Source organism: Excalfactoria chinensis, chromosome 8, assembly GCF_039878825.1.
Source record: "Excalfactoria chinensis isolate bCotChi1 chromosome 8, bCotChi1.hap2, whole genome shotgun sequence".
NCBI classification, from domain to species: Eukaryota; Metazoa; Chordata; class Aves; order Galliformes; family Phasianidae; genus Excalfactoria; species Excalfactoria chinensis.
Window position 1 is genome coordinate 11,675,804 of NC_092832.1, and position 20,532 is coordinate 11,696,335.

Here is a 20,532-nt window from a genome sequence, read left to right on the forward strand (position 1 = left end):
ACTCAAATGACCTTTCACTTTTTTGTTTATGGCTCCCTTCAAGGAAGCTGCCTGCTGTTCCCAGGTTTCTCTTTCCCTCTCAATATCATCCTTAGCTATGAGTAATGCAAATGACTGATTTAAATTTTTTATTTTGCAGGAAAACTTTCTGCTGGAACCTGAGTCTGGCCAAGGGATATCTTTTCCCTCCATGGAGAAAACATCTGTCCTTCAGGTGATGGCTGATGCCTAAAAGGAAACCTTCTTTGATGATGGTATAAGAGGTTAGTGCAAGCTGCCATTTTGGTGCTACCCATGAGACCATACATTAATCCTTCATGGTGTTGTCTTTCTTGCATCAGGACAAGTCTTTGGTGCAGTTCAAAGGTGATAAGTAGAAATATGTTTGTCTCCAAAGAGGCGACAGTTCAGTGTTAGTGTAGATGAAATACAGTTGCTCTAGTTCTGCCCTAAGTCTGAGTAATTTTCATTAGACTTGCTGTTGGTCATTCTCTGCTGACCAGGAATTCAGCACAATGCTTAAGCAAATATTCTGTTTAGTCAGCTTCCCAACACTTGGTCTTTCCTTCACCCATGGTAACTTCTAGCATGTTTGTGAGTTATTCATTTGAATGAATTTTCTCTGTTGACTGCTGGCAAAATATAGAAAAAATCAATAGCTATTAAGATTTGTAATACTGTGGGATCAAACTGGCAGAAAAACTGAAGACCCATTATTTATTCACATTTCTGAGTGCCAGCACTTGTTACCTGCCTTCAATTCTTCCTGCTTTTCCCCCCGAATTTTCAGTCAGATTTTATTGCCAAAGGCTGAGCAGAGGACCTTTTGCCTATTTCACTCAGTTGCATTCTGCAGTAGTCCCTTGTGAAAGTACCTGCAGGTTCTTTCCCAGGGCTCACACTTTTTGTTCAAGAACAAGCTAAGGAAAAAAAAAAAAAAAAAAAGAGTTACTGGGGGTTTTAAAACCCATTTTCTTTTTATCTAGTGTTCTGTTAAAGCTTTTCTCCTAAGCAGCTTACGATAATATAAACAACCTGCAGAAAAACTCACTGCCAATCTGCTGCTATAAATTCCTACAGGTCCAGGGGCTTCACGAGCTGGATATTGCACCTACAGGCCTTGGAGTCAGAGATAAGTATCAGATAATTCACTCCTCCAGAAAGTAGTGCCTTATATTCAAAATGGAGAGGGGGAGCAGGAAGCAGGGGAGCAGCAGCCAGGAGGCATGCTGGGAGGGTGGCAGGAGCTGGGTGCCCACCGTACAGCTGGGGAACAATTCTCCTGGGACTCCCAGCCCTACAGATGAGTAAGTGCTCGCCTCTCCCTGTACTCTGTAACTGCACATCTTCCTCACTGCAAATATAACTTTCCCTCCTTCAGTCTGAGTGGATCCAGGCCATCTCCCCAGCCCTGGGGCTGTTTCAGCAGAGGCAGCAGCTTCACCAACCACCCCAGGTGGGTGAAGCATCCCCCTGGCATGCACATTTGGGTTTCTCTCTCCAGAAGCATTCTGCTCCTAGTGGACTGATGGCACTGGAGCAGTGCTGTAGGAGAGTAAGGCTGCACAATACTGCTGTGATTTTGGAGGTTTTCAGGAATAATGAGCAAAATCCAATTAAGAAAAGTGAAATACAGTAGGCTAAGCCAGCTGCATCAGTGTGCGAAATGGAGCCATGCAAAATAAAACAAAGCATTTCACAGTGGCAGAGCTCTGCAGCCTTAGAATGATGCTGACAGACTTCCCTACTATCAGAGCCAATACTCAGGTAGGAGCTGCCAGTACATAGGGCTGTTACTAACCAGGTCTGTGCTGTGCTTGGAGCCCTCCCTTGCTCTCAGCAGCTCCTGCTTCAGACCAGGGAGGGTGGAGTGGGTCTGGCCTAACCATGGTGGAAGCAACAGAGAAAGAATTGGCACGGGGTGATGAGGCAGCCTCAGTGTGACAGAAAGATGAGGGAAGTGAAAGAAAAGCTGGACAGTGAGGGAGTAAGTAGGAAGGACAGGTGGGAGTGGGGCTGAGGGAGTGAACAGCTGAGTGCAGAGAGGCTGCTCGAAGCAATCTGTGTGTTTGTTGTCTGAAGAGTTGGGTTTGGCCTAGCCTGCTCGAAATGACTGCAAGAAAGCTGCTCTGAAGATCACTAGGGGGAACCATGCTGAGCACAGGCACAGGGCCACCACCCCATGGTGCTGTTGGAGTGTCTCAATGGATGCACGTGTGCTTGTCTCTATAGTGCCACTTTCTGTGTTGCACAAAAACACCACTGAGAAGGGGTTTGGACCAAATGAACTTTAAAGGTACCTTCCAGCCTCAACTATTCTGTAATCAACAAGGAAAACTTCAAAACAAGGTAACTGTACTTGTTCTTCATGATGCTACAACTTACAAAATGGTAGAAAAAGTTTTATTGTGTTGTCCTGAAAAATTGAAAGAATATTTTATTTAATTTTGCTGGAGATGCATCTTTTGATTGCAGCAAGAGTGGCTGCAAAACTCTTAAAATGGTTTTAGTGCTATTAATTGCAGTTTCTTCTGTTTAAAAGTTTGAGGAAGGATATCCTGCATGTCTGACAGTAAGTTCAGCACATGTGAAGCTGCTTTCAAGTGTGCTGGAAAAGATATCCACAGTCATAGGATTAGTACAAAAAGAACATATCTTTGTATCTAAAATCCTGAGGCTAATTTGTCTTGGTTCCATCTCTCCAACATTTTTTGTAACAAATTGCTTTTGGCAGGAACACTTAATAATGTTTCACTGGAAAATGCTCACAAGAAATTCCCTGCTAGGAAAATTATCTGCAGTGTCTATCACAGTAAGGATGGATGTGTAATGTCTAAGGACAACTTTATGTCTCTTCCCTACTTCACATTTCCTGGGTAAACTTTCTTGGAGTTTAGCCTACTTGAAGAGCTGAAAAACTGCCATTATCACCTGAAGGAAAACTTAACACCAAAGCCAATATGGAACTGCTATTGAGAGCTGCACAAGGAGATCTCACCCCAGATCTTGCCAATGCAAGTATGGTAGAAGGTGGTAGGGGCATGGACATGTTGGCTACAGTCCTTTTTGGTTCAGTTTTCAGTACTCTGCCATTCCTCTACTCAGGTAAAAATGTGTTTAAGCATTTCAACCTGTTGCCCCAAGAAAACCTGATGTATTTTTTAAGCTGATCTTAGTTTTAGTGGTACCTGGTAGATCTGCTCCTGCACCCCAAAACCAAGACACTGCAGAGCAGCCTTAACATTTGGATTAAAATATTTGTTTTGTTTTGTTTTGTTTTTCTTTTTAATTTGCTTTATGGAAGACTTTTATTTTGAATAGATAAAACACAGCTAGATGTAAAACAAACTTCTATTTGATAACAGGAAATATTTGTGAATGTTGTTGTTCATGTAGATTGGATATCTACATGTGTACATGCTCTGTTACTCACAGAAGGGTTTTGCAGCAGTACAAGCTATGGCTTACAGCTATCCATGTTGCGTCTAATGCCTGCTACTTGAAAGGGAAGTCCTGGAGGTCAGTTCAGAGAAGTTGGGTAGATAATGAAAGGACATGTTTTATGACAGCACAGATTTTTTCATTAGCCAAGAAATACATTGGTTCTGGTGTCTCATGTAGCATCTTTCCACTGGGAAGTGCCACAGAAAACCCATTACAAGAGTTTTGATTATATTCAGTCATATTCAAAGGGTAAATTATAATTAATTTGCTCTATTCCTCCTCTGAAGTATGCTGAACTACACACTGATGTGGCACAATAAAATACCCTACTGTACGTAATGATATCTGCATGCTATGTCGTTTTGCCCAACACAATCTCCCTTGGTCAGTATGTTGTTTCCCATTTTGATGTTCCTGTGAAAAGTTATTGTGTCTTATGTGATATCTTCAAAATCATGTTTCAGCTTTAGCTGAAACAAGTAGTTTGAACTTGCAGTCAAGACTTTTGAAGAAAGAAATTCGTTATGAAAACCAAAGGCTGTAAGATATATCCGGGTAGTGTTTGATGTGTGCCTCATGTATGCATGTTCTTATGCTCTGTGTATTTATACAACTGATTACATTTTTAGTAACAAAAACATAGAAATCTCTCAGGACTAAAAAGGGACCATTTGCACTCTTTAGGCTTTGATATTGTGTTGACTATGTGTTGACTTTCCTGGTGAAACTACAAAAAGCATCAACAGCATATTTGGTCTTCTCCAGTAGCATGTTTTGGAGTAGGTCTCTTTTTCATCATATGCCTTGTTTGTTTTCAGATGAATGTAGTTGTAGCTGTTCTGTTATACACAGCTTTCTTCTGTTTTGTGTCGTGTCACACAGGTACAGATTTCTGACAGTTGCAAAACATGCCTCAGATAACTCACTGATTGGTACCAGTATGACAAGCAAAACCCTTGGAATTCCTCAGTGCTCCTGAGGCTGCATAGCAGGAACCTCCTTGGTGCTTGGTTCATAAAGGACAGCTTGGCAGGCCTGCGTGAGTATTCTCACAGTAACGTTAGTGGTTGGAATGAAGTATGCATCTTTTTCAAAGTTTGACCTTGACAACATAAATGAATATCAAACTTCTCAGGGACTGATACCTTGTCACAGGTTTTGCTTAAACTGACATTTTATTCTGATGACTCCCTGCCCCATATGGCAGTTTTCCATGCCTCTTTTTTTTTTTTTTTTTTGTGATAAGTGAGCAGCTGCAGCTGTTCTCTCATTGCAAAGACCCCTACACAGCTGGGGAAGCAGCCTCTGCCAGGCACAAGAGGACTGGGTGCAGCCCCCAGTTCTCGGCTGACTATGCCTCCACTGCTGGCCTTCAGGGAGACCTGGGTCTGTTGCAGGTAGGACGGTGCCTACCTCTGCTGCCCTGCCCCAGCCTTAGAGCCTGATGAGGCTCCTGCAAGGCTCTTATTCTCCCCTATTTCTCATGTGTGATGTGAGTATGAGGTAAACCTGTAGTGTTTCATGGGGTTTGTCATCCAAAAATGTGGGCTGTGTTAAAGTGTGCTGAGAAATGTGGCTTCTTCAGAGGACTGGGGAAGGGCAAGCGGGCTGCAGGGTAGCATTTCCTTGAGGTGGGATCATAGTGAGCACTGCAATAGTGGTTTCTGTTTCCCTTTTCTGTGTTAATCATGAAAAGAGAGAAGGGATTCTAATAAGGCCAGTTAATTTAACAGCTATTTTTATGGTTACAGAAGCACTGTTGCATGCAGTTCTGCACCTCTTAGAGGGCACCACTGCAAAGGGGAACTTCTCATGTTGAGCTTTCATAATAAACCTTTTACAGCCTTTTCCATATTGTTAATATCTGTCAGGGAAGAGCACTGGCCAGAAGCCGTATGCACAGAAGGATTATGCATTGTCAGGAGACAGAAGCATCGTCTCTAGAAGTGGCAGCTCAGTGTGCGTCTCTCAGACGCTCCTCAGATCTGTGAAGAAAGGCCACCCTGGGGAGGTGGGGTTGCTCACACTGGTTCAGTGCACTGGAGGAACTTGAGAACAGGTTTTCTGTAATTCTCAGGTGGTCTTTGCCCTTCCTGCTCTCACTCCACACATGCCAGGACTCTCTCGCTGAAGGGGAAGGCCTCTTGCATGGCTGTGGAGTGAGGCAGCTGGCAGCATGTTTTGATACTGCAAACAACTCAACTATCTGAATGCTTGCTGGATGTAACTGAGGTAATCAAGCCTTGAAAGCAACTGGGAGGGGGAGGAAATAACCCAAACAACTTCAAAACCAACTTTAAAATGCTATCCAGTGCTATTCTCAACCTCAGTGAGCAGCATCTAAATGAGCTGAGTTCTCTGACAACAGAAGTCATAGATGGAGAAAATTCACGTAAGAAGCATAAGCACAGCAGGCCTCTGAAACAGTGGGGATAAAAGACCATTTTTAAAGGTCAGAATTACTATAGCACACTAATTAGCAATCAGATAATGCTCAAATTGCCTTAGCAAATTTAGACACGCTGTAAGGATGCATGCTGCAGAAGGTGCAACCCACATGCAAGGAATTTGGATACTCTAACAAAAAATATGTCTTGCTCAGAAAAAAACTAGGAAAAAGCATGATGAGAGAACAATATGGCTTCCTTGAAGTAATTAGGAGGTGGTAGCAAGAGTAAATAAGCTTTTGCAGAATGAAGTATTAGTGAACCAAATAAGAGCAAATGAACCAGGAGTCAGATTTCCTGCAAGTGCTGGAAAGAGATGGTAGATAATCCTTTATTCTAGCAGTGTTACTTCAGGTGTTAGCAAAAGGTAAAGTGCCTTTGCCGAGAGAGGACATTAGAAAACAGACCGAATGCATTTAAAAATTCCTGATTCCAAGCATGGTCAAATCCTTTCTGCAGCCAGCAGTGATGTCTTTATTTGGTCCTTAGAATTCAGGTAATTTACAGAGACTTCAGTGACAGTGGATGGTGTGTGTTTTTAGGAGAAGTGGAAAAGGCTTACTGAAACTTTGTATGTGTTTATTCATTGCTCTTAAATTCAAAGTAGAACAAGGACGGATGTTTACCTGTTGCAGTATAAATCTTGCTTTACCACTATCTTTGACAGTATGTTGGCTAAAGGCATAATTTACTGATTTCTATGAGTTATTTGTTATTTAATAATTACATGCATATTTTAACAAGGTCATAGCTCTTGGAGGTGGGTGATACCTTAGTGGTATTTCCCAAGAAATACTTTCAGCATTGCAATGAAGTCTTAAGCTATGTGTTACAGGGGGACATAGAAACTATAGCCAATTTGTCTTCAACTGTGAGAAGAAGCTTCTAGTTAACCTTTTACTGCAAATACCTATGAAAAGAGTATAATGAGTTGGAAAGAGGACATGGAACAGGGAATTTAAAGTTGTTAACTAAGTCTGTTTTCTGTTATTAAGTTCCACTGAATTGGCTTAACAGCTTGAGATAAAAACAGCTGAAGATTTCTGCTTATATATTTTTTTGTTCTTTTTGATGGGGATGTGTAGACTGCGGTGAGAACTCTCCAAAGATTATCTGACAAGTGCCAGCTTTTAATGAATCCCGTTTGTTTTCTTGATTAAGTCTGCTACTACCCCAAATTTAATCTTGTCATGAGCCCATTAGCTGGAATTTTCAAATCATGGATTAGAAGGAAATTAGACTACAAGAGTAGCACTCATCATCAGTCAGTTTTCAGTGTATATAATAAAGTTTACAATATGCAAATCTGAGAACCTGTAGCGTTGTACATATGGTATGTTTATACACATATATAAAACATTTCTTTGCAGTGAAATTCATAGATCAGGAAGGGTTGCAAATACCAATTTGGGGTAATAATGTAGAATATCACTAATATATTTGCAGTAATGAGGCCTCTTCAGTAAACTTGCATTTGACAGATATGTCAAGTCTGTGAGCTGTGGGACAGAAGTTTCTTTAGAAAGCAATTACTGAAAAGATTTTAACCTCTTATTTCTAAGAAGATAAGCATCCAGGAAGCTTACAAAGCCTGCTGGCCACAAAATACTCAGGCACTTTGGATTTCTGCCTAAAATCCATGTGCTGAGTACAGTAAAAATTTGCACAGATGTAGTAGGGTTTCAAATTCTTGACTTTCTTGAAAAGACTGTGAGACTAACTTCTTAGGACAGTTAAATACTCCCATCCTTTTCCAGATGCTCTGGATAAAGGGAACAGACTGGACTGAAATGTACTTCTTAAGCTGTATTTTTTAAATCTCGAGATAAATCATTTCAGCCTCTCCTGGATGAAAATTTGGGCAGTGGAACTTACAGAGGCGCTACAGTTGTAATGGGAAACCTGAATTTGGAAAGTAATTGGAAAAAACAAAAACAAAAAAAACCACACACAAAACATTGCAAATATTTGTATGCTATGCCATTACATACGATTAGCCACTGTTGGTCCTCTTCCACTTTCTGTTGCTTTCTTTGTGACATTATAAATGCGAAGGCTTATCTGCTAGCATTTCTTTTTCTTTTTTTTCCTATTCCTCTTTTCTATCATCTTTTCTGCAAGTTCTGAAACAAGTGGGATTTTGATCAGTCTATTCTCTTCAGTTAGAGTTCCCGCGTCATTTTGTATTTGATGAATGGTGTGAGAAACATCCTGTAATCAAAGCAAAAACAACTCCAATCATGTCACTATTCTATCGGAGTTCCCAGAGATGCCTTCAAGAATGTGCTGCATTTCTAGACATACAGAGTTTTATGGAGAGCACCAGTTGGTGTTCACAGCTCTTTAACTATCTAACTTACTGGAAGGAAAAAAAAAATAATAATTGTCCATATCTTTACCAGTGTTGTATGGAAATCATGAACACATTTCATGACTAAATCAAGTCTAAAAATTCATCTTCCCACTTAATCTCATAAATGAATAGAAAATAACCATCTTTATAAAACTGATAAGTGACCCTGGCTATGTTTCTGTAGAACTGTTTTATAAGAATAATTTGGAAGGTGGAAAAGGAAAGTTCCTCTCACAAAGCACAGCTTTTCCAAAACCCTATTGTTTCCCAGTGCAACATTCTTTCTCTAGCTACAAGACTCTTTTCTTTCAGTAAATGTATTATAGCCCTTTCAGTTTGTTCCGTTTTATGTACTCGACACCATGAATCTCTAAGAAGGTTAGGGGTGAGTAACAATTTAAATCTACTTTCAAATACGCTGAAAAGCCTATTATAGATGCAACCTTGAACTTTAATTGTATAACAACAGCTACTTTCTTAGCATTCACTGAAGTGACAGGGCTTCTTGCATTTAATTCTGCTCGGACTTCCTGGCTGTGTTGGCAACTGCACTACCTTCTGGCTCTGCAAAACAACAAAAAATAAAAATGAAACACATAAAGCTACATTTTATAGCATTATAATGCCTATTCATATTTGTATTGACGAAGGTTGTTAACATATCTGAGTTGGAGAAGTTAATCTGGCTAATTATGTTTTTCTTCCTGCTATTTTACTAGGCTACACAAGAGGCTGCTGAAATCCAGCATTTGTTTTCAGATATACATTGATGCTTTCTAAGGAAATGATTGTAAGAAGCCAGGGAATACTTTGAAACAATGTTGGTTATGTATTCTCCAGCCTTATCATGACCTAAGGAAACAAGAGCAGTAACTGCTAGGGACTGTGGACCTGTTCAACCCCAGAATCACTGTAAAGAAGACCAAGTGAGATTTAATTTTTTTTTGTTTGTTTTTGTTTGCTTTATTTTACCAGCCCAAAGCAATGTTATCTTAGGCCTGCTGAGTACAGATACATAAAAACCTGCCTTCAAAACATTTGATCAAATAATTCATCTCTTGGTTAGATAAGAACATATTTACTGTTCATTTTCATCTGATCAAGTATGACATCTGAGTGGATCTGCCTTTACTGGATCTTTTGTTCAAAGAGACAAGATGCACAAAGGAGAGCCCCATAATCCTACTAGTACTCTCTGGAATAGCACTTGAGAGCTTAAGGCGACTTTCTGAGTTGTTGATTCTTGTGTGGCAGCATGTTTACTCTCCATTAGAAGAAAAATTGAAATAAAGTTGTGGGCTTTATAGTTTGATGCTGCTGTTTTTGGCTAAGATGGCCTAATTATAACTTAGCAGAAAATACTGAATGGCGCTTACTGGGAACAAAAAAAAAATCTCCCTCCTCTTGATTCAGAAAATGAGAAGTGATTTTAAAAAATGAAACATGTTTTGTAAGATTATTATCTGATTTGGTAATTTAGCTCATGAAATGCAGCTAAGTCAATACGGCACATGATATTATTTAGCAATAAGATGTGTCCTCTCTGTGGGTTTTGGAATGTCAGGAGGAGTACTGTGGTGTTAGAACTGGGAATGTTGTATTCTGTTGCATGCCCCAGTCCTGAATAACTCTGATTTACACTGACTTCTAAGGCAGCTCAACCCCTTCCTCTTACCCTGAACTTCCTCATCTGGAAGAGAGTTTCATTTCTAGGAGGAATGTAATGAGACAGTCATCATGGCATGGGTTTTTGACTGATTAAACAGTTACATGCCAAGTCCCTTTATGTTGCCATGGAAGGAAGAAAAATTAATAAGTAGACTACATCTAATACACTATACTGAATACAGTATAGCTTTTCAGCTACCCCATGAAGCTGCTGGAAACTTCTAAAAATGTAAAGAAATGCCTTAATTCTTTAATTTTCTTTTTTCTTTTGTGCTGTGTTGAGTGATTATGCTTCTTCAGAAGAATTTTTGTGAGCAGGATATTAATAATTTATAAGTGTGTTAAAGGTATTGATCATACAGGGGTAGAAACATTATGCTCGAGTTCCTTCTATACTCCATTAAAAAAGGAAGCAAATTGCTTCAGTTTACCATTAAAATATGAGGCTGGCAGACTGTAGTAGGAAACATATGTAAAGTTGTTTTTCCACTTTAACTGCAGTCATTCATCGTTGATCTAGTGGCAACATAAAACGGTTTGTGGGCTTTAGCTGCAGGCATTTCATGCATCAGGCTCTTCCTCTTCCCCCCATCCTGTCCATGTGGCCCTTCAGCAGCTCCATGCCAGCTGTGCACTCCAGGCATGGCTCTGACAATATCCTTGGGTTGATTTCTGTAGCCATGGCAGGAAGTCTTAATTTCTTCTATTTGCAGCCCTGTCTTTGGGTTTATGACAGTACGTCTGGTAGTCAGCAGGCTCTGTGTGTGTTCTCCTGAGGAAAAGGTGAGGATGACTGCTGGAAGCTGGTGCTCTGCCTGGTCTCTGTCTCCTGCCCTGACCATTTTCTCATGTTGAATCCAGGAACTGACTTGCTCGGGACTTTTTGCTGCATCTGAGACTTAGCATTTTCCTGACTGAATTGTTTCCTGATTTTGTCATAGTTGCATAAATAAGGCCTCAACTCTGAGGCCCAGGACTGTGGAATGTTTGTGACGAGAAGGGACATTGTCTTTGAAACCAATTAAAGCAATTCCTATAATTCTATTCCAGTTCTAATGGAGAAGGAAGAATGATATAAGCCAGAGGAAATAAATGATTGGTGAATAATTTTATTAATCAGATTCCTTCTGGAGCACAAATCTCATTATTTGTTTATCAGCCAGGCTTCTACTAAATCTATTCACAATTAAAAATAAAATTACCAAGTGAACAGTATTGAACTGATCTTTAATTAGGGCAGCTGAGATGTCTTGTATAATTAACTGGGCTTTGTTCATAATTATTTCCTGGTAGTCGGAATTGTTTTCTACAAGTAACCAAGCAATGGTAATGGTCACACCAAGAAATGATTTTCAGTGCAAAATAAAGGCAGGGCTTACAGTACTTAGGTTCTGTGAGACCTATTTGCTCCACTGACAGCTACAAGAAATCACGTCAGTTTGTCTTGGCCACAGGAAAGCTTTATTTATTTACTTTTTAATTTTGTTTTATAAAATCAGATCTGTGTAGAAGTACGAATCCAAACCTTTAAAATGTATCTCTTCTATTGTGTGCTTTGTGATGATCAGCATGAGCTTATTCCTCAGGTAGACACATAGCATAGTGGGCTGTCCAGGAGCTTCCTCTCTAAGGGACCTGTAGATAATAGTTTGGAAAAAGGACAGAGCCAGTGTCTCTTATTTGCATGCTATTGCCTCTCCCTTCTTCCTTGCTTCCATTGCTGACTTAGGACACAGCTTCAGAGGGCTAGAGGAAAGCTGTGCCATACCTGTGTTTTATTGCCTCAGGGTACACCTAGTTCTTCCTGGGGAGGGTGCAGCAGACTCCACTTTATGAGACCACTGGAAAGAGCCTTTTGGTAAAGCACTTGTTTGTTTCCAAAAGAACTAGTATCTGCTCTAATCCAGGCAAATCATAGCCATTTTACAATCTGAGGTTTTCTGGGATTCATAATGAAGCTGCATGAAAGAGCATTTGGGTTAAACAGGTTCACCACTAATTAACACCTTTACTTCTAACAGAGTAGCTCTTTGCTCCTAGGGTTAGGCAGAATGTGAGAAGAAAAACAAGCAGGGAGCCGTCTGCAGGCTCTTTCAGGGGTGAAGCAGAAAATGAGGATACACAGAGTTTAGGGAGCAGAGCATCAGCCACACTACTGAGCAGGGAAACAGCTAAACAGCAGCTGAGTACCTGACTCTCAGCACCAAGGAAGCAGGTTTGAACTGGTATGGCTAAAATCAGTTTGTTTCTAAAACTCTTGAGTCCAAAGTACCTGCAGTTTGGTTCTTGTACAATTTTCTGTAAGCTGTGGTTAATGGGAGTAGTCACCTCTTGAGAGATTTTGGACTGTGCTACACTGTATTCAGGCTAGAAAGTGGTGAATGAAAGTCATTAAAATTATTTATCTGCCTCTTTTCTCTGCCTGGCAATGGCTCCTTTAATCTGCTGGTTTATAAGGAATCTGGTGAATTTGGCCCAGTGTCTGTGATTGCTGGGTTGCCAGATTAGTGAAGCCAAAGTCCGCAAGCAGCAGAAACCTTCCAAAGTGTCAGGAAGATGTGGACAATGCAATTACTTACTCAAAATCTTAATCAAAGGAAGCGTGGTACCCCGAAGTGCCCTGTCTGTTATTCCCATTTATGTCCAGTGTATGAACCAACTGACTCTTTACTTATGTCTGTTTTGTTATTAACTAATGACTAATTATTTCTTTCATATTGAATTACTTGCAGCTCTCTTTGAAGTTTAGTCAGTAAGAAGATTAAAACATAAATGCCATTAAATATGCTTTAAATAACAGACCTATCGAAATATTTCCAGGTACTGTATCCTCTTAAAAAATAATCCCCATTCAAAACAGAGAGAAAATGTCATCTGCATGAATGTCTTCTGAGTTTAAGATTGGATTATACGGGGAATTATGTAGAGTAGCTTTGGAAATCTGATAATTAAAAAACTTTGGGCTCTTTTATTTATGACATTTTAAGCTCCTGTAACATTTGTGGAAGTTTTCAGTGTTGTACATGAACTGTTAACCTCATGTGTAAATTTTCCTGGGCAACTTCATGTGAATTAAAGGTCATACCAGTGGAATTTCAAGCAAGAAAAGCTGGATTTGCTGGGATTTGAAGGTGATACTTGAATGTGTGTGAGGTTAACGTGGGGGTGAGGATAGACGAGGCTGTTGCTCACCATCCTGTATGGGAATGCTATGGCATCCCTAGATAGAAAATCTCAGCACTTCAGTTTTATTAAATTACTTTTTTATTAATTTATTAACAAGTATTGTGAGCCATGGGAGTCCCTCTGAAATAGGCCAAATAGTTGCATTACATCTACTCCACTTTCTACATTTCAGTGCAATGGAAAAATGCTTGCAGAGGATCGGGACAGGACTTTTCAGCTGCCCCAAGCTCTGTAGCTCATGCCAGCATGGGATGCCACTGTATCTGTAGGATGTCTGGGCCAGTCCCAAATACTTTCCCCACAGGGCTGACACCACAGCAGGAACTTAGGTGATCCTCAAGTCACTCTGATGAGCCAGGGAGGAGGACGCTTTTCCAGGAAGAGCAGAATGGATTTTTCCCCAAGGTTGTTGGATATTCTCCTTTTTGAGGCAGGGAGTAAAATCTTTTGGCCAACTTGGCCTTTTATATCTCCTATAACTTTGGAAAAATGCCACATAATGTAGAGAGGGAGACAGGAGGGCCACAAGCAACCCTTGGGCTGGGATTTGGGTTTGCTGCCTTGCTTTTCCCAGCCCTCAGGATGGAGCAAGCACCTTGCAACCCCAAAGCAGAACAGACATGGTGTGTGTCTGTGGTTATCTGCACAGCCAGTGCTTCTGAGAGCCATTAGTGCATTGCTACCCACGTCTTCCATGAGGCAGGAGCTGAACTGGAAGATATCTGCTTATGTAGAAGTTCTTCTGATAAATACTGACCAGTGAATTTATCACAAATATATAGCGAATCTATGAACAAGTGGGAAACGTTAAAGCAGAAGTGTTTAGGACAGAGGCTTTCAAAGTAGGCCAGGAAAATTCTTATTCCAGCAAGAGGTGACACATGCCTGTTCTTTCTTCAGCTGGCTAAGCAACAGCGGGAGTGTTTCCTACTAAACAGCCTCATTAGCATAAGAATAACTACAGGGTAAATTTTCAAGCTCATTCCAAGTGAATTCAAGGGGAGGGGGGGAAATATTCTTTTAATATGCGCAACTCATGCAAACAATGATATGAAACTAATTCATTTCATCATATTATCACCATATCATATTAACTTAAAAGAAATAATAATGCAACATGGAAATGTTTGCATATTAGAGAGAACTCTCATTGTACCCTATTAGCACCATATCGTATTAGTATTGCATTAGGCTATTATGCTCCAGTGCTAAAATGATGAAATCCCACTGTGAAAACTGATATTGAATTCTTGTAATGTTTCAGAACCATTTTTAGCACTGCATATAAATAATTCATGGCAGCAGATCTAATGAATTGATGAAGCCCCCCCCCCCCCCATCCTTTGACATTGTGAGAGTATTTATGAATGTAAAGTCATGAACAGGCCTTTATTTTTTTTATTATTATTATTATTATTATTTTTAAAGGAGACGAGCTTGGTCTGAACTGTCTGCCTTATCACCAGACCCAGTTTGCCCATTTCACACAGCAGCAGGCTGGGTGGCCATGCTTCCCTGTGAAGGCATTGCCCAAGCAGCACCTGTCCCAGGGCTGGCAGAGCTGAGATGAGCTCTCCCATACTGAGCTGCAGCCCTGCTATGACACACTGCGGTGCGTGGGCAGGGAGTCCTGCTGAGCACTGGGGCACCATCCCATTGGCTGTTTGAGTTGCTGACATCTGAGACTAATGGCAATTTGTTAATGAGAAGTTATGTATTTAACTTGGAAGGTTTGTGAGGAAATAGCCTGTAACCAGCGCAGCACTTGTATCCTGCAGTGTGACTGTTACGGTATTTATTAATGAATGCTGTGCTGACCTTTGTTTTATATAGATGTGTTGCTCATAAACCACATCTCAATGACTGTTTAGGAAACCAGTGTCCTGGAGCAAAGGTAGGTGTGATGAACTAGTGAGTGTGAACTCGGCTTTCAAAGGTCCCATGAGGAACAACTGAACCAGACAGCATCACCTGGCTCTGTGCCCAGGAATAGGAGAACTGGTTGTTCTGCTGCTTGCAGCTGGTGTCCTGCATGCTGTTGTTGAGATAGCTGCCTTGTTCCATTCTCACTCCAGTTTTACACTTCAGCTATCTCTAGCTTTTCTGCTGGGAGCATGTTTTCATCTCCAATCACATGCAGCACTGGTGACTTTACAAACCACACAGCTCCCCAGGCTACTGGAGAAACAGAAACACAGGACCTCTTCACAAATCCATCAGCTTCCTTTTCACAGGGGTATAAGCTGAGAGTGAGTGATGCATGGAGAGCAAAGCTGGCTTACTGTTTCCTTTGCTTCCCCAAAGAACATGAGGATGACGGCCTGCTGTGGTTCCTGCTGCCAGTCTCTTGGATGGGAGCTCTTCTGGGTCCAGGGATGTCATGTCTTGAAAGTTTATAGTGCTCTTCAGGACTGTACTTTCTTCAAGATACCTCTGCTGTGCTTGCAACAAGAAATATAGATCAGGCAGAGGGAAAGATGATATTTTCAGTGTAAGAGGCAGCAGTTTGGGAGAAGTTTCTCTAAAGGTCAGCAGAAGTCATGCACTGTGAATGCTCTCCCCTAGTCTAGAGATTTCATAAGAAAAAAATCAACACAGAGCTATGGGATGCTTCTGGTTTTGCAGGGTACAAGGTCAGCATGTATTTGACATTGTTTTGAGCAAAGAAGTTGATGAGGAGTGAGATGCCAGGGACAGCACTGTGCAAAGAAAGAGTAGGGGAGGAGATGTGAAATTTAAGGTGTGTTGTGTCTCTTCACATCTATGTTGTACACAACACTTTACTTTTAAGACTGAGTTGAAAAAATGAATCCATTCAGGGGAAGCTTGATACTGTGGTTGTGGGGAAGCATTTGTTTTCTCTCCACACAGTTTTGTTTTTTCACCTTTTCCACCAGAATATATAGCTGCTATTGGTGCAGAGATGCCACAAGAGCTCTTTTTAATTCCTATTTTTTGTGTTCAAAACTTGAAAAATGAGCAGTGCTTGGAGTTCATCCCAGCTGCTTCAACTACTTCTAGTTTTCATTGGTGGTATTAAATTACACATAGCCGTCACTAGTGAAAATCATTTTAGTTCTTCCTATAGTTGGTATATACACTTTATAAATAACATGCTAGAGAGAATTGTTTTTAGTGTATTTTTCAGTTGTGTACCAAACTTTTTGTTTGTTTGTGATTTATGTAAAGGAGAGTTTTCCTATGAGCTGCAGGATTTCAGAGATGTTTGTATGTTCCCTTTATATGTACTAAAAGTAATGCATTTTTAATGTTGGCACTTGAAGCACAGTAGCAGCACATGCTGGCTCTACTCCAGCAGACAAAAAACGTGTTTATTTCACTGGAATAGCTTTTAAATGTAGATGGGAAGCAGATCTTCAGTCGACTAACTGAACTGTCAGAAAACTCTTCTTGTGCTGTGATGCCCAAGTAATATTTTAAATAGATTGCAATAGTTTCTTATAGCTTACTGAATTTGTTTATATGGGTCACTATGGCCTAATATCTCCTGTTGAAGGTCTTCTCCAACTATAGCTGTGAATCCTTTTCAGTGAACACAACAATTTATGAATAGTTCCATAGCTACAAATATCAAGTGTTTAGGAAGTACAGCTTAACCTCCAGATGCTTGCTGCTACCACTGAATATCATCATAAGATGGGAACAACTGTTGCTGCTGAAGAATGATGTATTTTATTCCAAGTTTGAGGGTGAACATTCCTGAGATGCTCCCAGTGTCAGGGGAGCACACTGGTAAGACAAGATGGGGAAACTGAGAGCTGTGCTTGTGCATACACAAGAGTCCCTTCTGCCCTTTACTAGTGGCACCTGCCACGTGTTGGAGGGACACGTTTCTGAGATGGAGAGATACTGTGACCCCTGGGCATGATGAACTCTGTGCACTGCTACTGCTTCTCAGCCAACAGGTAGGACATATGCTAAATTTAAGAAATATTTTTAACTTTATTAGCTAAAAAATTGTGTATGCTTTAATGCAAATATGGCAGCTTCAGTGAGATATCTAATAGGAAGCGTTACATCTGCATTGTGCATTGTAGCAGAGCATCAGAAACAACCCTGTGAGGCTGTGAAGGAGCCATGTAGGATGGATTTCCACATTTCTTTTCTTTTCAAGTAGCCTGAGTCTCTGCATCACAGTGCAGTGCAAAAATACTTCAGCAATAACTGGGTTATATTTCTCTAGGAGTTCTTCTCTGTGTGTGCTGTTTTTCCTTCATCCTGCTAGTGAGCATTGGAAGACTGGAGCAGGGCCAATATCCTGGCTTGTTTGGGGTCATTGTTTTTATTAATAACTGCGTTACACTTTTTACTTTTTATCTCAGATACCTCTGTCTAGAATCGCACGGCCTGTATTTCCCTGCTAATTCACATTTCTGATCCTTAGAATTTTTAGCTGGACTACCAGTAGTATTGATTTATGCATATCTCTGTTTCTAAACAGCAGAGACAAACAGATTGAAGATATCCATAGCCCCATGTAAGCTGGATTGCAAACAGCTAAGCTCCTTAATTTTGTGTGTGTGTGTGTGTGTTTGCTGCATTCATGAATATCTCAGTGAATCACTCCCTGTTTTACAGGGCATCTCTCAAATATGTGTGCACTCAGTCACAAGGACAGGCCTCAACCTAAGCTCTCAAACAAGGACCTGGAGCTGGAGGAGCTTGGATCCAGTGTAGCATCTGTCCAGGGTATGGCAGCAGGGAGGCAGCGGCCTGAGGCTGGCAGTGGAGCAAGGACAAAGTGTTAGTGCCATCCTTTTTACGAAAGAAAAACAGGATCTGCTGGATCTACTATCAAGCTTTAGAAACAAAAGCTACAGTGCCAAGAGGCTCCAGGAATCTGAGCAGCTACTTGGGCCATTGGGTTCAGATGAGGAGGAGTCATCAGCATCTATTTTTTGTGTTAAGTATTACAAGCATAATCTGATGAAATGCTAAATGAGCCATTCCATGCTGCTACTAGAAAGATTTCACTACATGGAGAAACAGCCGGATGCTCATTTACTACACACATAAAGGCAAAATTTATCAGAAGAGTGACTGTCTTCAACAGCTCTAATATTTAAAAGAAAGATCAAGATTGAGGCTGTGATAAGGAATGAGCATAAGTTTGTGAACTGATGATGAATGGAAAGGCTATCTGGTATGGGGAAGGAGGAGAGTATGAGAATACAGAGGAATACACCAGCATGGCAACGAATTGCATAGAAGATATTCTCTACAGGAAAAAAAAAAAAGAAAGAAATCATGGAGGAGGAAGACAGGGAAACAGCTTAATGTCTGCAGGCTGTTTAGGAAGTGCTACTTGGAGTGGGAGCAGAAATGCCACTTATCTGTTGTGTATACCATAGTACCCTGTTCCTTCAAGGGTGCAGGAACAAAATGATGGATGTGAAGTGGATGTAGCTGCATCCAGAAATCAGTACTTGTAACGGTGGACTTGGTAACACCACAGTAGCTGCATTTGGTCCTCCATGGACTTGCCACTGGCAGTGTAGCCCAAAAGATCCTGGGGCAGGACTCCTGGCAAAGCGCAGGGACAACCCAAGCTGTAGCAGAATCCTGGCGAGCAAAGGATGCTCAGCACCTTCTACAGCAAAACACTGCCAAGTAATACAGCAAAGCCCAACGGTAGCATGCCTATGGATTTCATATGGATTTCACGCAGCTTTAACAGGCTTCTGCACAGAGAAAACATCCTGCCTTTGGCAGGAAAATAGTTGAATTGCTTGAAGTCCAATTACAATCAAATCTTGTTAATTTGTGCCCATAACTGGAAATTCAGTGAGAATGACAAAACTTTAGCAAGTTACAGAGGAAATGGTACACACATTTTAAGAAGTGTGGCTAATGCATTACAGAATTCATTATCACCTTACAAACTTCTTCACACTCTGGGAAAGGATGAATGCTCTTAATTCATTTATTTTGACAAGGTTTGTTTCTTAAACATCTTTTGTTATAGCTGATAAATTTGTACTGTAAAAAAAAAATAAAAAATAAAAGCAATGAATTGTAATTAAGGAGACATTATAATAGCCTCTTCTTATCAAGTCTGTGCCTTTTTTTTTTTTGGGTACAAACTGCAGCAGGCGGGGATAGAAGTGAACGTGCTTCACTTCATTCTGCTCACAAAAGCCACTGACTTAGCCAGCGCTTGGCAAATCCTTCCTGCAGAGTGGCAATAGCAGGGACTTCATTTGTCATCCTGTTGAGAACTGTTGCTTTAAAAAGAAACCACACGACAACACAAAACAAATAGCTCTGATTTAGTGTAGTGTGTTTAGAAAATAAAATGAAAATGAATCTTTATATCAGGAAAAGGGCATCTCTGTCACGCTGAGAATCGACACATGGAAGAGGTTTGACTGTTTATTACTATTCTTAAAATCTTACCAGTTTTCTTCACTGTTAACATATTGTATCTCATTGAATAAGTAATACGGTTTTGGGGAAAATATGTCAGATTTGTGGATCAGAGGTTCTGCAAAAATGGGATTTGAACCTAAGTGCAGCAACCTTGAGGCAAAGCTGCCCTTCCTTGAATGCCAAATGTGAAATGAGGCTAATTACCATAGCCCGCACTGTCTCTTTGATTCGGATGGTGATCAAGGCAAAGGTCAGCTCATGGCATGAATCTTTATACCAATACCTGGGCCAGCTTGGGCTGCAGACAGGCATTTTCCTTTCTTGCTGGTAGCACAGTGGTTGCAGGTACCTGTATCAGACTGTGTACCACTTGTAAATCTATAATTAATTACCATAGGTTAAACATATTGAGGAAATAACCAGAGACTTTTTGAGGAAATGTAATTGTCAATACAGCAAGACCCCTGAATTATGGATTCAGCAATGACTGCTATTACAGAGATGGCGTTAGATGAGTATCATTTTGTCAATTAACCTTTTACAATTCATAGTTTATTATAGCCTAGAACAATCCATTTTTAAAGACTTTTTTTTTTAAACATGACTCTTGCTGCTTTAAACACTTACTACCTGCTCTTTAGCCTTTGAACATAGATGGTTATACTGCTTAGCATAATGTATAACCCTAGGTCACAAAGCTAAAGCAAACCCTTTTAATTTATGGAGGATGTCATTTTAGCTGAATATTTTGAAGATGGCAGAATTTCCTAACTTTCTGATGGCATGATGAGCAGACTAAGGATACAAACGTATCTGTGTCCCTGGGTCCAACCACTTTAGCCTACTATAATTTAAGCTTTAATTTCACAACCTATAGTGCCCTGCCTATTTAGCCCAAGAAAAAAAAAAAAACATTCTTAGTCAGGACCATGTAATAGAGACAAATTCTGCTATAGCAGATAAAATGACAAAGTAATTATCATAAAAATGGTTCTTTTCTAAAAATACTTTAAAAAATTCTCTACTGTACAAAAGGGAACAGAC

General features: G+C 40.4%; 1 long non-coding RNA gene across 1 annotated transcript; it reads left to right on the forward strand.

Annotated features, from left to right (window-relative positions):
• Positions 1 to 1,089: 1,089 nt before the first annotated feature.
• On the forward strand, positions 1,090 to 19,146 carry LOC140255545 (uncharacterized). Its single transcript, XR_011904499.1, has 4 exons — positions 1,090 to 1,456; positions 2,233 to 2,349; positions 4,327 to 4,483; positions 17,698 to 19,146. It is a non-coding gene; the product is annotated as an uncharacterized lncRNA (long non-coding RNA).
• Positions 19,147 to 20,532: the final 1,386 nt, after the last annotated feature.